Source organism: Haemorhous mexicanus, chromosome 5, assembly GCF_027477595.1.
Source record: "Haemorhous mexicanus isolate bHaeMex1 chromosome 5, bHaeMex1.pri, whole genome shotgun sequence".
In the NCBI taxonomy this organism is placed as follows: domain Eukaryota; kingdom Metazoa; phylum Chordata; class Aves; order Passeriformes; family Fringillidae; genus Haemorhous; species Haemorhous mexicanus.
The window spans coordinates 5,829,719-5,838,482 of NC_082345.1; positions in this window are offsets into that span (position 1 = coordinate 5,829,719).

The window sequence follows — 8,764 nt, forward strand, 5'->3', positions numbered from 1 at the left end:
CCCCTGTAGCTGAGCAGCTTTCCTTTTCCTTTTCCTTTTCCTTTTCCTTTTCCTTTTCCTTTTCCTTTTCCTTTTCCTTTTCCTTTTCCTTTTCCTTTTCCTTTTCCTTTTCCTTTTCCTTTTCCTTTTCCTTTTCCTTTTCCTTTTCCTTTTCCTTTCCCTTCCCATCCCATCCCATCCTTTTTTCCTGTGAAAGGTAAGCAGGTCTCTGGCTGGATCTAGCACTGATGAGATGGAAGGGGATTATTCTCCTGATAATCACTGGGATTTTTACCACGCAGCAACTTCAGCTAAAGGAGGAACCAAACACAATTCAGACATTGCATCCAGCTTTCCCATGGAGCATGGAGATATGTGGGGTCGTGCCAGGTGAGAGGCAGAGGAGGGACAAAGACAGTCCAGCCTCCTCTCCCTGCCTGGCCCCACAGGCACTGCTGCAGGTGGGTGTGGAGGACAGAACCCCACAAACCCCAAACCTGGGGTGAGAGCCACTCCCTGGGCTTGCTTGGTGCCTCTGTGTCCCTGCTGGCTTGGGCACTCCCGGCTGCAGGGCCAGCCTGACACCCTGATGGCCCTGGGGACACACAGGTGACGCAGCTGGCTTTGGGGAGGGTGGCACATTCTCTGTGGCCTGGCAGGTGGAAGGGAAGGAAATGAAATGTGCTGAGACACCAAGCCAGCAGGGTGCGACCAGTGCTGCCCTGCCACCAGTGCCACCAGTGCCACCCTGCCTCCAGTGCCACCCTGCCACCAGTGCCACCAGTGCCACCCTGCCACCAGGCAGCTGAGGCAGTGGGCTGAGGCTGGATGAGCTGGGAGAATCACTGTGCAGAGCAGGACAGTGTTAGGAGGTGTTAGGACTGACTGTGAGGCTGCAGAGGTGGGATGAGGGCAGCAGGCAGGGAGATCTGTGGCATAGTGTGTCTGCCAGGCCTGTGATTGCTTCTGCTGCCTGGGAGGGATGTCACACAGCCTAGGGACAGGCACTATTTACAGCTAGTGAAGCCACAGCACATTTCCTGTTTTTATTTCTGGGTCCCACAAATCCCAGGGACAAACTGGAGAGTGTCAGCGAGGCTCTGCAGCTCCTGGCTGTGTTGCTCTCACGTCCTCCTGCAAACCAACCTGGTGACAATAAAGCCTTTGTACGAAAACCAGCATGTTTTGTAGGCTCCAGAGTGCCCTTTGATGACAAATGCCTTTGCTTAATAGTCTCACCTTCACAGTGAGAGCTGAAGAGAACACAAATATAATTCCTGGACACTGAAGCTTCTAAATAAATGAATAGATAGATAGATAGATAGATAGATAGATAGATAGATAGATAGATAGCATGGGTAATATATGGGCTTACACAAACACCATCACTAAAACATGCCAAGGAGGCAGAGGTGGAAACTGCAATAGCCAAAGCATCAGTGCAGTCACAAGATACAAAGAAGGAAGAAGCCACATGGCAAGAGATATTTTTCTTCCAAGGCACTCAGATGTTGCCATGAGCATGGTCCTGGGGCCCAGCCACCAGACAAAGGGCTGTGCATGGCCACTGATGCTCCCATGGCACAAGGAGCCCTTGGCACATCTCAAGGGCTTGTTCATGGAAAAAGTGTCTGTATGTATTTACACATGCAAGAAACTAAAGATGTAGAAACCAATGAATTCTAGCTCAGAATCCTGTCATGTACTCTTGCAAAGGTAAAATTAAAAACATCAGAGTTCTCCCATGTAATTTAAGTGCAATTGTGTATGCATTTTGTATTTTCTATGGTTGACATCCTGAAGTGATGACTTGGAATTTTCAGCTTGAGACACAGATTTTCCAGGATGTGCACAGCACCTACCTGCTAACACCACTTGTGGCATCTGAAGTTACAGCAAATCACTAAATGTTTCATCATATCCTGGGACTGTAATTATACACACCAGCAAAAAACCAGAGAAAAACTCCCCAAAAAACCCAAAGCAAAAAAGTCCCAAAGAAGCCCACAAAAATAGAAGACATCATGATTCATGCCTCAAAACATATTTGCTCATGTGCTTAATATCTTGGTTTTTACTCTGGGGGCTCCTGTCTCGTCTCAGCTTCCAAAGGTGCTGTCTGGGAGGATCTTTTTTGTGGATTTGATTCTTGTTTTTGAGCATTTGCTGTTCACTGAAGCTACATTTTTCTTGATTTCCCTCCAGCAATGAGAGCTGGAATTCTCTTTTTTAGGTTTCTTTTTTTGGTAAATGCAGATGAGGACCCCCTTTCCATCCCAGGGCTTCAGGGGCTGTGTTTGGAAGAACCAAATTTCATGGAAGATTGTAACCTTGTCTTTTGACACCCTTCAAGACACAGCTTGTATAAAATCCCTTTTATAGCAGCATGAATAACATCAGGCACAGAGATCTGTGGAGAGCAAATAAGCTTTTGTGAGGTTCAGAGGGCCCAGATCTGCTTCTTGTGGACCTTCATGAGGATATAAGATTGGGTTTTAGGGGGCATCACATCATTGTGGTGAGTTATGGGAACTTCCCCAAGCACACGGCACCTAAACCCCATCACCAGAGGCACCTAAACCCCATCATCAGAGGCATCAGAACTCCATTTAGAGGCCAGAACTGCAGCTGGCACATGCTGACAGACCAGGGGGAGCTGGCCTTTGGCACATCTTTGGCTGATTTGCTCTGTATTTTCTTATATTTCCTCAGCTCTTCCTTGTTGAGAAGGTGTTAGCAGTTCATGGAGTTGGGGCTGCAGTGTGGGTGTGCTTCAGGACACCCGGACAGCCCAGACCAGATCAGATTTGGCTCCAAGCTGGCCATGAAGTGGTGGCTGTCACTGACTCTTCACACGTCCACACATCCTCCCAAATGATCTGTGACACCCTCTGTGCTGTGCAGTGCCAGGCTGCAGCACACCCTCAGCCACACAGCCCCGGGGCTCCATCCTGCCTGAACTTGCCCAGATATCATCTGGAGATTGCACACCTAGCCATGAGCACCAGCAATAGAGCCGTGCTGAACAAGGGCTCTCAGCAGGAATACAAAGCCAGGCAAAGCTGGCGTCACCCTCTCAAGCCCCTGTCACTGCTGAGCTGTAAGCAAAGCAGAGGAAAGCTCTGGCTCAGCGTTAGGCTGGCTCACCTTGCTGCACAGACCCAGGACAGGTTTCACAATGAAGTCATGGTCCCCTCTGTCACTCACACAGGGGAAGCCTCTGGGTCATCCGTGGTGATATTAGTCTGCAGCTCCACAGGTGGCTTTGATCTGCTCCTGTGACAGATGAGCATAAACCATTGGGTTACCACTCCCGTTGTCAGGAGTCATCACTTCGTTAAATAAATGTTCCATTCACTTCATTAACTAAATGGGATTTCCAGCATTAACTAAATGTTGGAACCCAGGGCACAGGGAATATTTCTCTGCCTGTCCTGAGGGGTCCTGACTCCCAGGGAAGCACTGCCTTTAACCTTCGCCCATGGAGAAAGCTTCCAAGACTTTGGGAAGGATTGGAGTCTACAAGCGTGTGAAACAGATAATAGAGAATAGTGTAGTTTGTCACAGGGTGAGAAATTTAGAGTTTTGGGATTTTAGTATAGAGGTAGATAGGAGACAAGACGGAGGATGTTGAGCTTCTTCTTCTTCTTCATCTACTCCATTTCCTGCAGTGTTGGTGGCACAGGGTGATTGGTTGTGGGAAGCCGCAGTGCAGAGGTTACAGGGACAGACAAAGGCTTAGTTATTGGTAGAAAGGCAGAAATAGAATATGTTCCAAGAGTTAATTGGATAAAACAGCTTTAAAGGACCATTTTTGCTGTACTTTCTTGCGTGCTAAGTCTGCTGCAGATAGTGTGTTGAACTTCTGGTAAGATAAAAATAAACAGCAACGTGAAGATCGAAAAAGTCCCGTGCATCTCTCAATCCTGGCACAGAACTGTTAAAAAGAGGTTTTCCCCAGGGGAGCCTAGGGGGCTCCAAGGGGCAGCACAGCTAAAGGGAGAATTCAGGTCTCCAGCCATAAGGGTGAGGAGCAGCTTTTCCCTGGCACCTTGAAGTTACTGAGCTTGGCTGGGGCTGCTGGGGGCAGACTGCAAAGGCTGCCATTGCACTGGGTGCACCACGCCTCCAACATCTCCGTATCCACCATCTGGCAAAGTGCTTGTTCCCACACTTCAGTGTGAAGCCAGCAGCTGCTGCCTGTCCCTGGCACCCCAGGCTTGTGGGTTGGGTGAGCAGCCAAACCCTGCTCAGGTCCATGAGGAACCAGGGGTGACAAACATCAATCCCTCCCTGCTGCTCCAGGCATGGCTGTGCACATGGATTCCTGAGGGAAGATGTGAACTTGCATTATATTTTGCTGACAAATGCCAGTTTTTTCATTTCCTCTGGGTTCCTCCAGGGTCTAGTGAGGGATCTGTTTTGGATGCAAGGTTGCTGCCAAAGGTCATGTTGCTGCCAAACTAACAGGAGAGGACCCTTCAGAGGGCACTGGTAGGAAGCTCAATCTGTGGTGTGCTATATCACTGCAGTGATGGAGGGTTTTGAATGCACAAAAGAAAGAGTTTTTTATTGTCTTTCTTTTATCTGTGCTCAAGGCAGTGTTTCACACTTCTCATATTACTGGGGCAGGAAAAAAATCAGGCATCTTATAGTATTGTACTAGAAATGGTCACAAAGGAGTTTGCAGGAGACACCAACTTCCCACCATCTGCAGAAGGAGCAGCAGCACCAGCTGCTTTGGGTAGCAGTTCTTGTGTTTGCCACACCTGCCAGATCCCTGAAGGCTGTCCAAAGTAACCAGCAAACCCCTCGTTTGTAACTACTTTGGATTAAAAAATAAAGATAACAGAATTGGGTGCTGCTTTCTGAGACATGCAGAAAGCTGGCAGAGCTGAAAAACTGGGCACTACTGCCTCAAAGCATTTTGCTGGTTTGTCATCTGAGGAGACAATGGGAGTCATGGAGTTACTTCTGCTGAACAGATTGCTGCAAGTGAGCTGAGCCCTGGCAACTGGCAGGAAGCGTGCTCCTAGCCCCAAACAAATCCAAAGCAAGGATGGCAGCTGACACAGCAGCTGCCAGCCACCATTGTCCTCTCCAGCCTTGCTGAGCAGCAGAACGACCTTGCCATGGTCATACATCATCCTCACTGGAGATTCTTGGTTTTCCATACAAAACCCTGTTGTAGGGCCACCTCTGATGCAGACAATTGAGATATCAGCATGAGTTCCCACTCATCCTGGTTCACTTCACATCTTTGGAGCCCCAAGGGTCTGTAAAGACACGAGTGTTCACCAGCTGTGCCTGGCACAGCAAAGAGACACCTTGGGAGCAGAGCCCGGCTCTGCACAAACCTGTCAAGAGCTTGGTTGCTACTTCAACTGCATTCTGCTACAAATGCTTAAACAAAATACCAAAAGAAAAAGGGGAACGAGGACATCCTGTACAAGTATCATTCTTGTGGATTTATATGCAAGAGAGTAGCTCCCCAAATAAACTCCTTGGTAGAGTCAAAATTATCGAGGAGTCACTCAGGCATCAGATTGGGTGAGAGAGGAGCAATGCAGACACTCATTTGTGATGCTGTGCTACAGCTGAACCTCCCTGGATTTGGTGGGTGCCATGAGCCTGAGTGGAAGTTCCCTGGCTGCTCCTGCTGCTGAGCCCTGGCTCCCTCTGAAAACCACCTTACACAGTCACCACTTGGATTGGGAAAACAGACCTGAATCCGAACTATGCTACTTTATAAAGAAGAATATCAGCAAAAGTGGCAACAGTTCCCATAGAAGGAGCTTTCTCAAACTTCCATGACTACCACCACTCTTGTAGTAACTATTAATGCTAAATTATTAAATCATAGATGAATGGCATCAATGGCTGATTGAAGCCATGTGGGACTAAAAAAAATGAGATGTTGAAATTAAATTTACCTCCTTCTGCACTTTGCACTCAGTCTGTAAATCCCATGTGCATGTACTGCACATTCTCTACTCACTGAGTATCCAATGCAGCCTTTTGGAGCTCTTTGCAACTGCAGCCTACAAGTGTCTGCAAAGATGTGCCCCTTCTGTGATGTGTCAGTCACTTCAGCTGTCAGGTAGTCTCAAATATTTCTATGGGACTTTGAGAAGGGCTCTTGTGTTGCTGCCAGGAATGACCTGGCTGGGAAAGTCAATGTGCTTTGTAGGCAATAAGGAAGAACAGAGGAAGAACATCCATTTACCTCCATGTTAATGTCAAATCCTATCTCCAAGTCTTTGAATTCCTGACAAACCTCAGGCAGCCCACGGTGTGTTATCACAGTTAAAGCTCAGCTCTATGGCTGAAGAAACAGAACTCCTCTTTGCTAGGTGAAGAGTTGGGTTATCAAACCCACCAGAAATAAGTGGGGCCAATTACAGCTCAGAGATATGGGCATGGGGAAGTGCTGGAATGCTCAGGGAGCAACAGCACAAACAGGAGCAGCCTTCCTAATGTCTAAGCTACCACTAGCATGAGGGATAATTTAAAGAACCAAAGTAATGAGAGGCTTGTGACAGAGAACTGGTGGTCTTGGATGGTAGCACTGGTAGGGTTTGGACAATTATCAGTTCGAAGGAATCAACTCATCCTGCACGCTTAAAGAAGGAAGCATCGAGCAAAAAAATAGTTACATAAATACCTTACTGAAAATTGCATCATGGACATATTAGGCATGAAGTCATGTAGATTTTCTGATTTCCAGACCTTTGCCATTGCAGGTTTGGCATTCTGAAGCATGGTTTCCAGTGGGCAGCTCTGTGGATTTATATAGGATCACACAGATGGGCCCAGACATGACTATCCATATGTGCACTTCAGTGCTCTGGGCTACAAGAGCATACAGAGCTGAGAGCTAAAACCAGCTTCTGTGCATTATAGAAGAAAGGTTAAGAGCGTTCATATACATTCCAAGACTTGTGGTTCCCCAAAATGGTGTGCCCTTCCAGAAAATGAAGGGTTTACTCAAGCTGAACAAAAATCCTTCTAGGATGGGTTTTGAGCTACAGCAGCCACCCATCCTTTTGAGCAATACATAAAGAAGCCAAAGGTTTTTTTAACTTGCCTTGTCATGAGATTTGTGTCCACAGACATTTTTGGAGCTGAATTCCCACTGAAGTGACAACTTCACACAAATGGGCTGCAGTACCTGAGCCTAAATATTTAACTTCTTAGTCAACCTTCTAGAACAGCTTTAATGCTTGCAATTGTAAACACTGGGAAAAGCTACTGCTCATGTACTTAAAACCAGATGGACACAAAGCCCACACCCTGAGAATCACTTGCTGCAACCCCACAGCTACACCCAAGCTGGTCCCAGCTGTTCCACTTATGTTTTATGATACACCACCAGGATATTCAGAAATAAGGTCTACCAACACAATGTGTATTGCTCTGTTTGCTTGACATGCAAAAAAGTTGTTTGCACCTAATTTTAGTATATTCACTGACAAAACATTCAGTTTCCCAGGTTATATGCCCTACTTGAGTTTGAGGTTTGTTAAAGAGATTAAAGAAAGAGGACTTTGGCTATTTGCCGGAGATTTCTAAACATCCTGAAACCTAGAGAGAAGACCTACTTGATGTCTCAAAATCCCAGTCTAAAGGTCACTAGTCACATACAGATCATCAGCATGGGCAATTGGCTTTAATTACTGTTTTGGGGTAATCTTTGGAGTGGCTGATGCCCCCCTACAGCTTCAATCCACACAAGCAAAAGGCATCTGCAGCACAAGTGCAGCAAATCCTGTCAGAAACAGGAGATCCTAAATATGTAGCTTCTCCCAGTGGATTGCAGATGTGGTTTCAGCAGTTTCCCTGCCTGGTGTGATTTAGAAAAGCAGGTTTTCCCAAGTCATCCTGGCTAGAGCACTGCAGAAGGCCCATGTTAAATCAGGAACCAGGGCAACACAGGGGCTGTGCACACCCCTACAAACCTATCTGCAAGGGAAAATGTTCCAAATCTGTGTGTGCTTGATCCCAAGGCTGACAATTTGCTATTTCCACTGCTGCCTTGCCTGTTCAGTGTCACAGTAGCTGCAGTCAACACAGACAGTTCTGTTCAGATGCCTCGTGTTTCACTGCACAATGCATGAAATGTAACCCGATAAGGCACAAAAGGCGTTTGCATCTTCTCTTTTCAGCACGAACAGTGTTATTGTTATGGGCCATCCAAACATGAGTCAGCCTGCGGGGACAGGGCCCTGCAACTCACCAAGCAGCAGAGCCAGGGCTGCAGACCTTAGCACAGCTCTCCCTGCAGATGTGCTGCCCTGCTGGTGCTGACTCGGACTCCTGTCCTTTCACTAGTCCTTTAAAAAGGAGAAGTCTTTCAGAAGTGGTGTTTGTGCCATTATCAGACCGATGGGTACCTTGTTGTGCAGCAACTGGTTAAATTTATGTGGCATGTGGTTTCATTCAGCTGATCTGGACTGTGCTGCAGCAGCCAGGCACACCCTGGCCTGACAGGAATCACGAATCCCCTTCTCAGCCAAAGACGCCTGAGCAAACATAAACCAGACTGGGAACCAAGGGGCTGATGGACTCTTTCTGTCAAAGCTCCTGAGACCCTTAATCCCCACACATCCTTTTTCCACACACTGCTTTACATGCCTGATTGAAGCCCAAGTGATTGAAATCCAATCAGCAAAGGGAGGGAATGTTCAGGCACTGAGATCAGGACGCCTGTTCCTGCTACACATGCAGTCACTTGTATTGAAACAAGTCAGGACCTCAAGAGCCTCAAGAAATGATGAATCAAGGA